The following is a 14,865-nucleotide window of genomic DNA, read 5'->3' on the forward strand; positions in this document are numbered from 1 at the left end:
GTGGTTGCAAAATCGTGTGAGGTTCAGAGAGAAAGATAGCCATAAACTGATCCCCGTTATGAAAAGATACAAAATGGGAGTGCAGAGCTTAAATAGAACTTGTGAATGAAGCAGATGCTGGAGAATAGAATATGCTTTATTACACACCTAGTGGTCAAGTTCACGAATGCACTTTCTAGAATAGTGGAGTAGGCAAGCTCAATCAAGGCAATAAGACTGCCATAAGGTATTTACTCTAATATAGTAATAGCGGAGATACTGGAAATGGTAGGAAAATGGTCCTAAGTTAAACGCCAACTTCGAGAGTCAGTATTTGTACAATAAGTAGAATGGTATCGTTTTGTATCATACAATTTGGCACATGACTTGATTTCACTCTGCAGTGATCACCAGCGCCATGAACACTCTTAAGAATGCACCTGTGATCACACAGTCATGACAGCTTGTAAACAAAATCTCTCAGATTGTTCACTGCTCGAACGAAGAAAAGTATTTCTTGGAAAACGGGCTATTTGCAATCAGGACATTTAGAGGAAACTCTGTGTTATCATAAACTATGCAGAATGTTACGATTGTCACAGGTTGAGGATCTCAATGGATATTTCACCCCATTCATGTTGTTTCACTAGAATCAGAACCTGAGAAATAAGTAACTTTGGCAATTCAGACATACAGGATCGTTATCATGAATAGTAAATAGAGTAGGATGAAATTGCACGAGATGGCAAAAAGTAAAACGATGGACTTTTTCCGCTTCTCGACCTCTGAGTCACTGTGGTTCTGTCTCTTGTTCTGACACCGGACTCTCCTGCGGGCTTGATTAGCTGCTAGAACATGTCTGACTGCCAGAGCATTCAGCAGTACAACCAGAATGAATGGGAGACAAGGGGTTAGAATGGATCGCATCCAGTCAAATGCAGCCCAGGCAGGTGATGTGTAGTATATAACCTTTAGGCTACACAACCATGGTATCTTGTCAATTATGTACATAGGGTCATACACAAAATATAAGAAGGCATTTTTTATACAACTCAGGGTGGAGACGATTCCTATAACACATGCAGCCACCATCTTAGTACAATATCGTATTTTCAGCTTCTGGCATGAAATGGCCACAAATCGGTCAAACGTAAAAGTGACTGTTAACCAGACGGAACTGTCTATAGATGCATAAATCAAGGCAGAACGTAAACTGCACAATGGAGTGATGGAAAGGAAACTTAATGCAAAATAAATCCCAGCAATCCAGTTTAAGACGACAGCAGTAACTATGACCAGGAGATCTGTCGCTGTCATTGACACCAGGTAATAGGTGATACAGCCAGAGAGGCCACATGTTTTTCGAGACAGGATCATAATAACGACCAGGTTAGCTGTGATGAAAGAGGAAGACAGTGACAGAGAGCGAAATTACGTGTCAGAGAGTGAGAGAGTTAGGTGAAGAAAGTTAGAGATTCCAGTGACATCAAAACGAAAACACTGTGGATTCAAAAACACAAGGGAATACAGTAGGACTGAATAAGCAACAAAAGTTGAATCAAGAAAGAAAATAGAAACAATATTAAACATAAGATGCATCATCATAGACCGAAAAACTAAAACTAACTAATATCATATCTCACCACGAATCAATGTGATTCATTCCAATGTGTTACGAAAAACTCATGACTGTTGGGGAACATGTAAGTCACCTTCATTAGACTTATTCTTAAACATAGGAAAATGAACATGCAACCAACAGTTTAGCGGACACTGCAGGCAAAAAAAAATGTTAATTGCTAGTTAAGGACACCGATAACTCGGAGCCCTTCAGTGTACAATAAAATGAATCTTCTGTTGAACCATTGGAGCTGACAGGTAAAGAGTTCTGTTTCAGAGAAATACCCTCTTATGATGTCAAGCATGAAAGAACTCGCTCAGTGCTGCCTGCAATCCATGTAATAATTGATTAATCTTACCCTGCAGTTACGATATGAAATAAAAGTATGGCACCACCAATTTCAGATATGCTGCCAGATAGAGTTTCTTCATCACCTTGGAAAAAGTGCTGAAGGTGGAAATGCATTGTCAGATGCTGTGAGCAGGAGAAAATCTGACTCTCAACAGTTGGTAGTTTAGCGCCATTCACAGTGCAACATGTGAAAGTGAAGTATTGGAATCAAATAATGAGTATTAGAGACTGAGAACAAAGCATCATGCTCTGTCATCTACATACAGTGACAATTTCATAGACAAATGCAAAGAGCTTACTGGCTTGTATAACTGAAACCAGAGCTGTCCCGATCGATGCCTGCTCAGGAAACTGCTTCATCAAATTCAACAAGAAAATCTTCAATATTTCAACCTCGCTATCAACTAATTATTTGCAGTAACATCAATAATTCACAAAGTGAATAATGTTGAAATACCTCACTGACACTGTGAGAATATAGTGGTATTATAAACACAGTGCACTGACAATAACACATCACACGCTGAGAACAGTTTGTTAATTGCCCACTTGAATTATGTGAACCACGCAATATTTAACAGTGATAACAGTAAGGTAAACCATATACAGTATCCTCATCAATAATCTCGTGGAATATTAGTTACACTGTGGTAACGGATCAATGATTCATCAACAGCAACACCACCAATGACTCTATAAATGTATAATATCTTTGTGTTACCTTTCCACAACGGCAATGGCAACAATACAATCGGATTGCATTTGTTCTATAAAAAAAGAAGAATGCTTCATACAAAAGCAGTTTGAAGAAAACTCGAAATTGATATATGCAATGATTTGTTATTGGTAAATGAAGAAAATATGGTACTGTCAGTAGATAGTAAAAATCAAAAGGGGTGTAATTATAATGGCATCGTAAGAAACTTACACTGATAAGTGATGATGTAATAATATTCAAGAAGAAAATTAAGCCACTAATACTGAGAAGTTATGTCATCAAGTGATAGATTCTGTCATCTACCAATGAATTAGCAGCGTTACGGTGGAAAACTATTTAGTACAGGAGAAGAGATTAGACAAGTTAGAGTAAAGGAAGTGTGCCTTAAATTAAGTTAATACACATCATGGAAGGGAAAGGGAGAAGCATTGTTGGTCAAATTGTGCAAATTATGCAGTTTAGCGATGATTGACTGAGTTACTAAGTCCAATACTTTACCTGGAACCCCGATAACGGCAAGAAAGGGATAGTAAATGGAAAACAGCAGACCCTTTGGTATTCCATGCATCTCTGCTGAAACTCTGAATGGTTTCTATAATTCACTGAAGATTGGTCGTAATTATACCTGATGCCAGGTACCTTGGACCTAATTAGATGGATGTTTTTTTTTTAAGGTTATTTTGACAATGAAATCAGTGCATCTGCTGCCTGCTAGATTTTCTTAAGTGGAATAGAATGTTTTTGTTTTCATGAGGTTTGACGTGGCAATAAAGTGAAAAACTTAGAGATTTCATAATCACGAATGTGTGCCTCTTCTCAAATGTACAATGAGCATACTATGACTATGGGACAAAACTTCCTTTTGGATTACACAAAACGCTGAAAAAAACCTTCTTTATCAGAGATGATAGGATTTGTATATGTCGACGCAAACATCATACTGGAAATTAGCTAAAAATAGCAACGACTAACAAAGAATGACTGTTGCAAATTGAATGAAAAGAAGGGCAGGAAAAGAAAAAAATGTGGCCCAATTGATTTGGCAGGAGATCAAAGAAAGTATAAAGAGTTTAAAACAAAAGTGGAAGGCAAGGCATCAGAGGAATTTCAGGGATAAATCACGTCCATGTAGAGGAGGGTGTGGTGTTGTGCAAAGGGAATGTTACAGCCGCAGATGCAGAAATGAATCAGATTTTTTTTTGGTATTATACTAAGTATTGATATCAATGGTGGGAGAGCAGTGTGGAGAGGCAGAAAGAGATATTTTTTTGTCAACGAACGAAAGGAGATATTGAACATTACAAAAAGAAAATTCCAATATGCGCCCAAAGTAGGCTGAAGAGAAACGAGAAGAAAGGAATTCATAGGTAAACAATCTACAAATCTACAAATTCATTTTGTGTTTCCTCTCATCCTTACCAGGGGAGAATATAAACATATCCTGATGATAACAGGTACCTTCACCAAATGGATAGAGGCGTTTCCAACTCGAACCAATGCAACAAAGATTGCAGCAAAATATTTTGGCAAAGATTTGTAATCACTGGGGTTTACTGAGGAGTATAGAATCAGGTCAAGGAAGAATCATGTTACGGCTCTTTTAATGCAGAGTGCCATGACACTGGAACGTATTGAACAAAGGTTTCACGTACCTTGGGCCCCAATCAAGTGGAATAATGTACAGTATGAATAGAACCCTGAAGAACATGCTAGCCAATATGGCACAGCAATGTCAGAATGCTTGGCTAATGATTATTCCTCATGTCCTGATGATAATAGGAATTTCTGTGTGCTCCTCTACAAGATTTAAGGGCATGGAGTAACATGCAATAGTAATAACGAACTGCATATCCCAGAGGGAAAGACGTGACAGCTCAGCTGTGAAGATGGCTTCAGAATTAACACATCAGCCTTTTTTGTGGTGAGACCGTAATGACAACGGCAGATTCTCTGTTTAGGATAACAGGGTTATCACTTTGAGGTAAAATCGGATCGATATGAACTAGCAGGGGGATAGTGGCTACAGAAATGGGACACAGATCCTTAGTGACAGCAGTTTGATGCCAAGTCACTGGCCAGTTTGGACACTGCTGGAGGAAATATCAAAGAGGATTCTTGAGCCACATCTTTAGTGAAACAATTCGAACTTTATTCAGAACTCTTTATCATGTGGCAGTGGAGAGGACCCTCTCTGGGACCCTCTGTTTCGGCCAAAAAAGATACAGCATTTTTAAACATTTCCAATTAAATTAAACACATGCAAAACTGATGCCATTATAAGCCACAGACCTCTATGTATATAATTCAGTAACACATGATCAATAATTTACAGCTCCATAGACAGCCCAAAGTCCTCCCATAATCTCATGATAATGACGAGACACTTGCATCATCCATCCTTGGGATCTTACAATTCTTCTGACGGTTGCTGACATTTACGAGCTATCTCATGTTAATCCCTAATAACTGGATATCTGCTAACCATGATGAATTCTTCCAAAAACCCTCATCATTTTATTACAAACAATACAAAAGGAGGAGAATTTCTACAACTGTTATAACATTTGCAACATCAGTTCCAGTGTGAAGTTATATACGTACACTTGATGTTATCGTGCAAATGTCCTTCGATTTCTTGCTATAGTTCAAGAATGTGCAGCTGAGTCTGCTATGCAGAATTATCCGTGGTAACCAGGAATGAATCGGTTAAGTGGATTGGAAAATGCAGAGTTGCTTGAATAGGGGAGAGGTTTGAGTCTGGGTGAGTCAGCGTGAATTCAGTAGGCCAAAGGGCCTGCTTCTATTCTGTTTCTATGAAGGGATGTATGAGAACAACCACCCCAAAGTTTGAAGTTTAGCAAGGCTCAAAAGAAGTATACGAACCCACAATTATCTAAACTCATTGGTAACTGTTATTGGATATCAAGAAAAACGTTATTCTGAAATGCAGCTCACAGGCATTCTTGCAGGGAGTTAGTTGAAGTTTTATGAGTAGCCAACTGTGGACAGTAAAGAAAGAAAACACTTTGCAGGGAAGATGAAGCAACAGAGGATCTAAACATAACATCTCTAAGAGAGCAGAAGAGTTTGTAAAACATGGAAAATAAACAATTGTAGCTCAATTGCAGATCCTTGCATTCAAATAGTGAACGAAATTCACCCTCACCAATGGAATTCGAATCGATGTTGTCTTATTTAGTGAAAGGATCGAGCATAGAAAGAGTAAGATTTATGAAGAATTTACCTTCTGTTTTAAAACCAGTTCATGGCATCTGAACAGCAGGGGTCATAAACTGCAAACCAGAGAGACTTTGATCTCCCAGATTCTAGTGAGACATAAAATATCCCCTATTTGTTCGCCTTATTAAAGAAGGGTGTGGGGCTGATGTATACAAAGTTAAAAATCACATAACACCAGGTTATACTCCAACAGATTTATTTGGAAGCACTAGCTTTCGGAGCGCTGCTCCTTCATCATGCGATTGTGGAGAATATGATAGATGCAGAATTTATAGTAAAAGTTTATAGTGTGATGTAACTGAAATTATATGTTGAAACGGTCTTTTTCAGTATATAATTTCAGTCACATCACACCGTAAGCTTTTGCTATAAACTTTTGTGTCTTACAATCTTATTCTCCACAACCACCTGATGAAGGAGCAGCGCTCCGAAAACTGGTGCTTCCAAATAAATCTATAATCTGGTGGTGTGTGGTTTTTTTTTACTCACTAGCACCTGGCAGCGGTGGCAATGCTCAGATTAATATTCGCTCATCCTGCCTTCGAGCTTCCAACTTAATCCCCTCTACTCAATTTTCAGTTTCTCCTCGCTTTCCCTGCCGAAATCATTGGGACAGATACGTACCACGACTTCTGGTTGCTCTCCCTCCCCCTTAAGAATCCTGTAGATTCGATCCGAGCCATCCCTGATCCTGGGACCCGGGAGGTAACATATCATCCGGGAGTCTCGTTCACGAGCACAATATCTCCTGTCTGTTCCTGACTGTGGCATTTTTACTGTTGCTTGTGCAAGGAACTGCGTCGTATAGACTGCATCTTTGCTGCTTCTCCCCATTGATGAAACCCCATAAACAGTGTTTATAACACTAAAATGTTCCATGCAGAGGCAGGAAAGCAAAGAGTTTAGTGTCATAGATATCTGACAAACAAGCTGAATAATGATTTTTTTGTGTGCCTTCACAGATCATCTCCGAATAAGTGGCTCAATGAGCCATTGACGTGGAGGAAATGAAAAGAAAACTGATTAGCAGTGAGAAATTTATGTTGAAGAAATTAGTAGAATTGTAGCATGACAAATGTTTGAAACATAATATTCAGCATTCTGTCCCTAATAATCTAAAGGATGTGGGAGCTATGAAGGTCAATAGTGCAGTGATGATGATCTTCCAAAATTCCATACATTCTGAAATGGTTGGTGAAATTTGTGAATTAACAAACGTCATCCGATTATGTTAAGACACAAGCAGAAAGAAAAGTGGGAACCGTAGATCGGTTAGCCTTGTACCACCTGTTGGGAATATGTTTGATGCTGTTGATAACGGTGATGTAGTTGTCATCTGGTGTGCTGATCTCAACCTTGCAGAGGTTGAATAACTACAATCAGAAAGTAGCTGCTCTCTCCCATGAAGCATGGCTGTGCATCAATCATTTGTTTGTAGGACGTCACTTCCTGTAATATGAGAGTCGCTCGATGAGTCAGTACTTAATAACCACCATTTGATACCCTTGAGAAAGTGGTAATGATGAGTTGCCTTCTTGAACCGCCTCAGTCCAGGTAGTCCTCCAATGCCATTAGGAGATGAGGTCCAGGATATTTGTCCAATGATACTGACGGTGCATAAGAAAATGTCAAGTTAAAACAATCATAGAATCATGGAAACAGACCATTTCGCTCAACAAGTCAACACCAACCTTCCGAAGAGTAACCCACTCTTACCAATTTCGCTCATCTATTACTCTACTTTTACCTTTGACTAACAATGAGTGCTTAAAACAAGAAACTGCAAATGATTGTGATCCAATTTATTTTTTGTCCTTGCCCTTCTAGATGGTGGTAGTTGTGTATGTGAAAGATGCTGTTGCAGGAGCATTGCTGAATTTCTGCAGGGCGTCATATATTTGTTCAATGCACGTTAAACATTACTGCTACTGTGCGTCAGTGATGAAGAGAACGGATGTATGTGCATGCAATGTCAATGAAGTGGGCTGCTGTGTCCTTAGTTGTGTCAAGCTTCCTGAGTTTTGCCAGAGCTAGGCAACTCGGGAATATTCCATCACACGCTAAACGTTGCCTTTTAGACAGTGGACAGGGCTTAGAGTGTGAGGGGGTAGGTTGCAGCCCATATATGGTCAGTCTATTTTCTGAACAGCAATAACCCCCAGGAAATTAAAAGTGAAGGAATCAGTAATTGCAATGTCAATAAATGTGAAGAAACGATGCTTAGTTTCTCTTTCTGTTGGAGATAGCCATTGTTTGCCTCTTGTATGATACAAATATTTGTTGCACATTTCAGCCAAAACTGGATAATGCTCAGCTTGCTGCGCATTTAGACAGAGATCACTGCAGCAGCTGAGGAATTGTCAGTAGTCATGAATTTGTGGAATCACCTTTGATCATTCCCACGTCTTCTTTTCTTATGATGGAAGGAATATCACTGATGAAGCCTCTGAAGGTCCTTGGAATGTGAACATACCCTAAGGAACTCTGACAGAGAAGTGCAGGAGCTGAAATCACTGACCTCCACCAAGCATAAATATGTTCTTTTTGCTAGGTATGAGTCCAACCACAGACCAGTTTTCCCAGATTCCTATTGATTCCAGTTTTGTTCTTGTAACTTGAAATAACACTCGTTGAAATTGGCGTTGGGGACAAGGATGGCGACTTTCGCCTGAGTGTTTGAATCTAACCTTTTGTGCACGTTTGAATCAAGGCTGCAATTATTTCAGGAGCTGAATAGCCTTGTCTGAGTCCAAATGGACATCACTGAACAGAGTTTGGGAGAACCACAACAATCACTGAACAGGTTAGTGCTGAACCTGTACTGCTTCATAGCATTGTTGGTGAGAGCTTCTGTCATTTGCTGATGCACAAGAGTAGACTGATGGGGTGGTAATTTATTGGGTTGGATTTGACATTCTATTGTGTGCACGATACACTGCGACAATTTTGTACATTGTCAAGTAGATGCCACTGTTCTGCCTGTAGTTAGCAGAATGGCGTGCAAGTGAGATATGCAATGGAGGGAATTCCTTGTGCACGGGTTATCAGAATCCATTCCAGTGATATTTTCAGAGACCGTAGCATTTGCAGTATCTCTTGTCTCCAATCATTTCATGATGTCGCGTGGAGTCAATTGATTGACTGAAGCTTGGCATCAGTGATGCCAAGTACCACAGTAAGGGGCTGGAATTGATCATCCACTTGACACTTCCGGCTGTAGGTCCTTGCAAATGCTTCAATCTTACCTTTTGCTCTGATGGTCCGATTTGATGATGAGGATATTTGTAAGCCTCCTCTTGTTCCAGTGTGTTAATTGTCCAGTAATATTTATGGAAAGCATGAAAGAACTTCAAATTGATCCATTGATTATGGAATCACTTGACTTTGTCTTTAATTTGCTGCGTATGCCTTTTGGCAGACAAATAGTCCTTTTGATACGTTTGTCATGTTGGTGCATCATTTTAGTAACTCTCATATTGTTGCTTTTAGACCGTTCTCCACTGTTTCTTGAAAATCCCCTGCCTTGATGGCCATGGTGGAGATGGGGATTTGTCGGTCTTTGAGATTGCATTGGAGTACAATTCTGCTGCTGTTGAGTTCTCAGAGCACCTCAGTCTCGAGTTGTTGGATCTCTTCAAACTTTGTTCCAATTAGCACAGTAATAGTGCCAGAAAGGGGGATAAACGGTTTTCTCAATATAAAAGCGGGACTTTCTCTCCAATAGTACTGTGTGGTACTAATTATGACTGATACTTCCATGGACAGATGTATCTGTCGCTGGCAGATTGGTGAGGTTGAGGTGAAGCATGTATTTCTCTCTTGTTGCCTCCCTCACCATTGACCTGGACCAACAACAATGTTCATAAGGTCTCAGATAACCTGGCACTAGTGCAGCTATCGAGACCCTCTTGGTGTTTGTGATTAAAGTCCGCATCCAGACAACATTCTGTACACTTTCCACCCTCAGTGCTTACTCCAAGTGTTGTTTGGCATGTATGGGTATTGATTCATGTGTTTGTCAAATTGAGCTCAAAATGTATGGAACTGCTCTGTCCACTATTGATGTCTTGGGATTGTGCCTTTCAAGTCTAAATTGATTTTAGGGTGATGGATATGATCTGCTTGGTTTGATACTCCAATCAATCTGTATCATATCACATGGATTGGCATAAACCTGAAATTGTACAGGCAGGATATGTCCATTCTGAAAAAGAAAATCTATAGTGAATATAAAAATGTTGCACAGGACAATTTAGTATCCAATCCATCTGTTGAAACTTGATCAGGATTATATAAAAAGTAATTGAGATTCGATAGACTACTTTTCTGGAAACTGGAAATGCCAACAATGAATGTTCAAACGAAGAACTAATGAAATTCACACTGAACAACAACACAACTATCTGGTCTGCTCCATACAGAACTTAACGCCAAATGCCAACATTAAATTCGCAGGTTTTATTAAAGTGGTTTTTTCAGTTGCAGAGAAATTGTCCTCCATGGCTCAGCTCTTTTGTGATCATGGATAGAACAATGATCAAGAGCCAGATCAGGGCACCAATTTCTGAAGAAATTAGACAATCATAATTGATCTTCTCAGCAAAATCCATTGTTTTAACCTCAAGCCAATATCCAGGAAGTTCTGATTCTGATAAAGGAATGCAAATGGGATCATAGTGTAGTCTCTAACACGACAATCTATTGGGTCCCAGTAGATACCATGTGTCAGTCATAAACGACAGTGCAGAAACATCTATACTAACCTGTTTGTTGGAGAAAATTTCATTAAACTAAGCTATCAAACCAGCTAGCAATTTACCTGAGGCCCACTAATGCAAAATGGGCAAAGAACCTTTGGCAGAAATGCATGCAAAACTCAAATGTATGGTGTTTGCCATTTACTATCCCGTCCTTGCAGCCATTGGAATTCCAAATAAAGTATTGCAGTTAGTTTCTTCAGATGACGCATGCCGACATTTTTCCAGAATTGCTTTTCCAAGCTCCAGACATAATTTCTCCAATATACTTGTTCCCTTTACCGCTACAATAACTTCAGTATAACCATTTTTTCCTGCTTTGCAATGCAAACCTATTCTGATTTCCATTTAATGGTATGGGTATTGAAATACAGTTTATTACATTTACTGGCATAATTCTTCAGTATTATGGTTATAGTTCTCCCATTTACAGTTAACATTTTACCATGTGATAGTTTCTTCTTATTCTTCACAATCTAGGCATCTTTTACATTGAATTATCCTTCCTTGAAAGTTAACATTTTGATGTTTAATTTATAGCAAGATCTCTTTGGAATATTCGAGAACCTTCTTCACTGTCCACTGTACCACCAATCTTGTTGTCATGTGTAAACTTCCCAACGCTGCTTTCTATGTTCTCATTTAAATTATTTATATAAATGATGAACTAAAGTGGATCCAGCATTCATCCCTGTGGAACGCCGCTGGTCACACAGCTATAGATCGAAAAACAGGTTACCCTGTAAGTTGTCAGTAATATTATAAGATTCCCTTATTGTCCCTTCTCTTGATATGTCATCAGACTATCTAACTGCCTCAGCATTTCTCTGTTAGCTGGTTAACCTTTAGAAAGTTCACTTTGTGAACTGTTTTACTCGTTCCACCTCATTCTCATCATATCTATCATGTTCCACGTCTCTTATCACTTGACACATTTGGTGCTCCTTATCCTCTTCGAAAATAAACCATTTCTGCGCATGTGTCTGACATAACTGATTCTTTGTCCGATAACCAGAGGTGGTTATCAGATAATTCACTTCACTAACTATTCAAACAACTGCGTATGGAACACTTAAATTCACTTCCACGTATTTAGCTATGAATGACAGTATCAACACTTCATTTTCCATCTGAAGCAAGTCGCTGAGTGTTTATCTGCACATCTTCTGTCAATTACAAGTTTGAATGTTTCTCTGCTGTTGTACATGCTAATATCAGTCTTTCTAGAAGCATTCACCTGTAACCTAACATTGAGAATTCATCTTTAATATTCAATAATTTTTTCTTTATCAAATTAAGTGGCCCATGATTCTCATGACTAAGAAATAAATTTAAATGAGGAACATCCAATAGATTCATTTGGAGACTCTCTGGTAAGAAACGTCTAAAAATTGAATTCTTATCCTTTGGATATTTGGGACATTGGGCCTTACTCATGCCTTTGAGAGTCTGATTGTCCCTCTCCAAGCTCCTATATGTTTCTGAATTATCCAAAGTGATTTCAAACATTTTATACCCAAAATGGTAACGCTTTCAAAGAACAAAGAGCAAAAATAATTACAGCACAGGAACAGGCCCTTCCGTCCTCCAAGCCTGCGCCAATCCAAATCTTCTATCTAAACCTGTCCCCTATTTTCCACTGATCTGTATCCCTCTGCTCCCTGCCCGGTCATCTGTCTAGGTACATCTTAAATGACACTATTATGCCCACCTGGAATATTATTTCCTGGAACTTTATGTCCCTGAACTGATCATATCTCAACAGTAGTCTAAACGATTAAAATACTGTACTAATATTTTAAGTGGTGGACTAGCCTATTCATCTCGGAAGGAATATCTTTTGGCAACTGAGTTATCATGTCCACAATGGTAAAGTAATATTGATGTCCCACTTTTGTTTCTGACACTCGCCTGAAACAACCGAATCCCACTCAACCAAATTGTTACTCAAAAACTGCAATGGTTAGAACCAGGGTACACTATTAATAATGTATGTAATAAATACACAAAGGTTTTGTTAATATATGCAATACAATATAGGCAAGCTCCTCTTACCCATGATGCCATTTTCGCAGTGTAGTATTGCATTTTCACTTCGTATAACAAATGGCTGCAATGCTATCGAATATAAAAGCAGTTGTTCACACAAAATAGCTGTCAAGGCCGTCAGAGTATGGCAGAACAAATACGATATCGGGCAAGAAACAGACTGGAATCCAAATCACAGCAATACAACTTTTGCACTTCTTGAGCCACCCGATTTAGAGAACTCCAAACACAGACAACTCTCTCAGAACCAAAAATCTGAATTGAAATCTGAAAGAGCTGAAGAAACACAGCCAGAGACGTTGGCAGCATGTATAGAATGAGCAGCAAAGTTTATGTTTTGAGTGCGATTCTGATCTTCGAGTTTGGTAAGCTGTTGCCATGCCAGGTAGCCTTTTGTTAGCAACTAGTTGAAATAGATGGCAATTGCGTACAAACGAGAGAAATTCTTGTTTATCATATCTATTATTGTGATGGATTACCCTTTCACGGGAGCATATGAATACAGCGATGCTGCGGTGTTCCGCAAGGATCTGTTTTGGGACCATTGCTGTTTGTCATTTTTATAAATGACCTGGAGGAGGGGCTAGAAGGTTGGGTGAGCAAGTTTGCGGATGATACGAAAGTCAGTGGAGTTGTTGACAGTGAGGAAAGATGTGTCAGGTTACAGCGGGATATAGATAAGTTGCAGAGCTGGGCAGAAACGTGGCAAATGGAGTTCAATGTAGGTAAGTGTGAGGTGATTCACTTTGGTAAGAGTACAAAAAGATGGGGTACTGGGCTAAAGGTCGGATACTTGGTAGTGTGGATGAGCAGAGGGATCTTGGTGTCCATGTACACAGATCTCTGAAAGTTGCCACCCAGGTAAATAGTGCGGTGAAGAAGGCATATGGCGTATTGGCTTTTATTGGTAGAGGAATTGAGTTCCGGATCCCTGAGGTCATGTTGCAGTTGTATAAGACTCTGGTGCGGCCGCATCTGGAGTATTGTGTGCAGTTTTGGTCGCCATACTATAGGAAGGATGTGGAGACACTGGAACGGGTGCAGAGGAGGTTTACCAGGATGTTGCCTGGTATGGTAGGAAGATCGTATGAGGAAAGGCTGAGGCACTTGGGACTGTTTTCATTGCAGAAAAGAAGGTTTAGGGGTGACTTGATAGAGGTGTACAAGATGATTAGGGGTTTAGATAGGGTTGACCATGAGAACCCTTTTCCACGTATGGAGTCAGCTATTACGAGGGGGCATAGCTTTAAATTAAGGGGTGGTCGGTATAGGACAGATTTAGGGGTAGATTCTTTACTCAGCAAGTTCTGAGTTCATGGAATGCCCTGCCAAAAGCAGTGGTAGACGCTCTCTCTTTATGGGCATTTAAACGGGCATGAGATAGGCATATCGTGGGCTTGGATCGGCGCAACATCGAGGGCCAAAGAGCCTGTACTGCGCTGTACTTTTCTATGTTCTATGTAGTTATTCAGCATGTCAGCTGGTTAGAATGAATCTGTTGACATATGTTATTGAGGGAGTTTAATGAAGATGTGGGTGCAGAACATAACTTGCTTGAGCAAAAAACAATACTACTAAATTCACACATGCTAATAGAAAAAAGGTGAGCAACAAATTTGAGGGTGCAGTATTTGATATAACAATGCTGAGGGCAACACTGATTATTGCAACTATCCATATCATATATAACAAAACTGATATGGACCAATATGCAAATCCATATGCACCATTCGAGAGAAAAGATAAATCTATTTAACTACGTATGTCTACAGTATATAAACAGTCCCATGTAATAAAATTGATGTACTGTCTCAGAGAGATTAGCATTGACCCTGACTAATCATTGCACTAGTCTGACATTTATTAAGAGTGTGATTGTGCTGATTGCAATTTTTTTCTGAAAGGCATTATATTTTTGATTGTATTGTGTCATGGACAACGATGTTCTGTCGACACAATCGTCGTCTGCTCCTTCTATATTTGAAAAGGCATACAAGTGTGTTATTATGTCATCCCTTGGTTTTTCACTTTATTACCATGTCAAACTTCCTGAAACCCAAAAACATTCTGTCCCAACTAACAAAATCTCGCTGGCAGCAGATGCACTCGTCTTATTGCGAAATCAATTTTAAAAAAAAACAACCAACTAA

The sequence above is a fragment of the Chiloscyllium plagiosum genome, unplaced genomic scaffold, assembly GCF_037043375.1.
Source record: "Chiloscyllium plagiosum isolate Xiang-an unplaced genomic scaffold, Cpla_swu_hap1 HiC_scaffold_27, whole genome shotgun sequence".
NCBI classification, from domain to species: Eukaryota; Metazoa; Chordata; class Chondrichthyes; order Orectolobiformes; family Hemiscylliidae; genus Chiloscyllium; species Chiloscyllium plagiosum.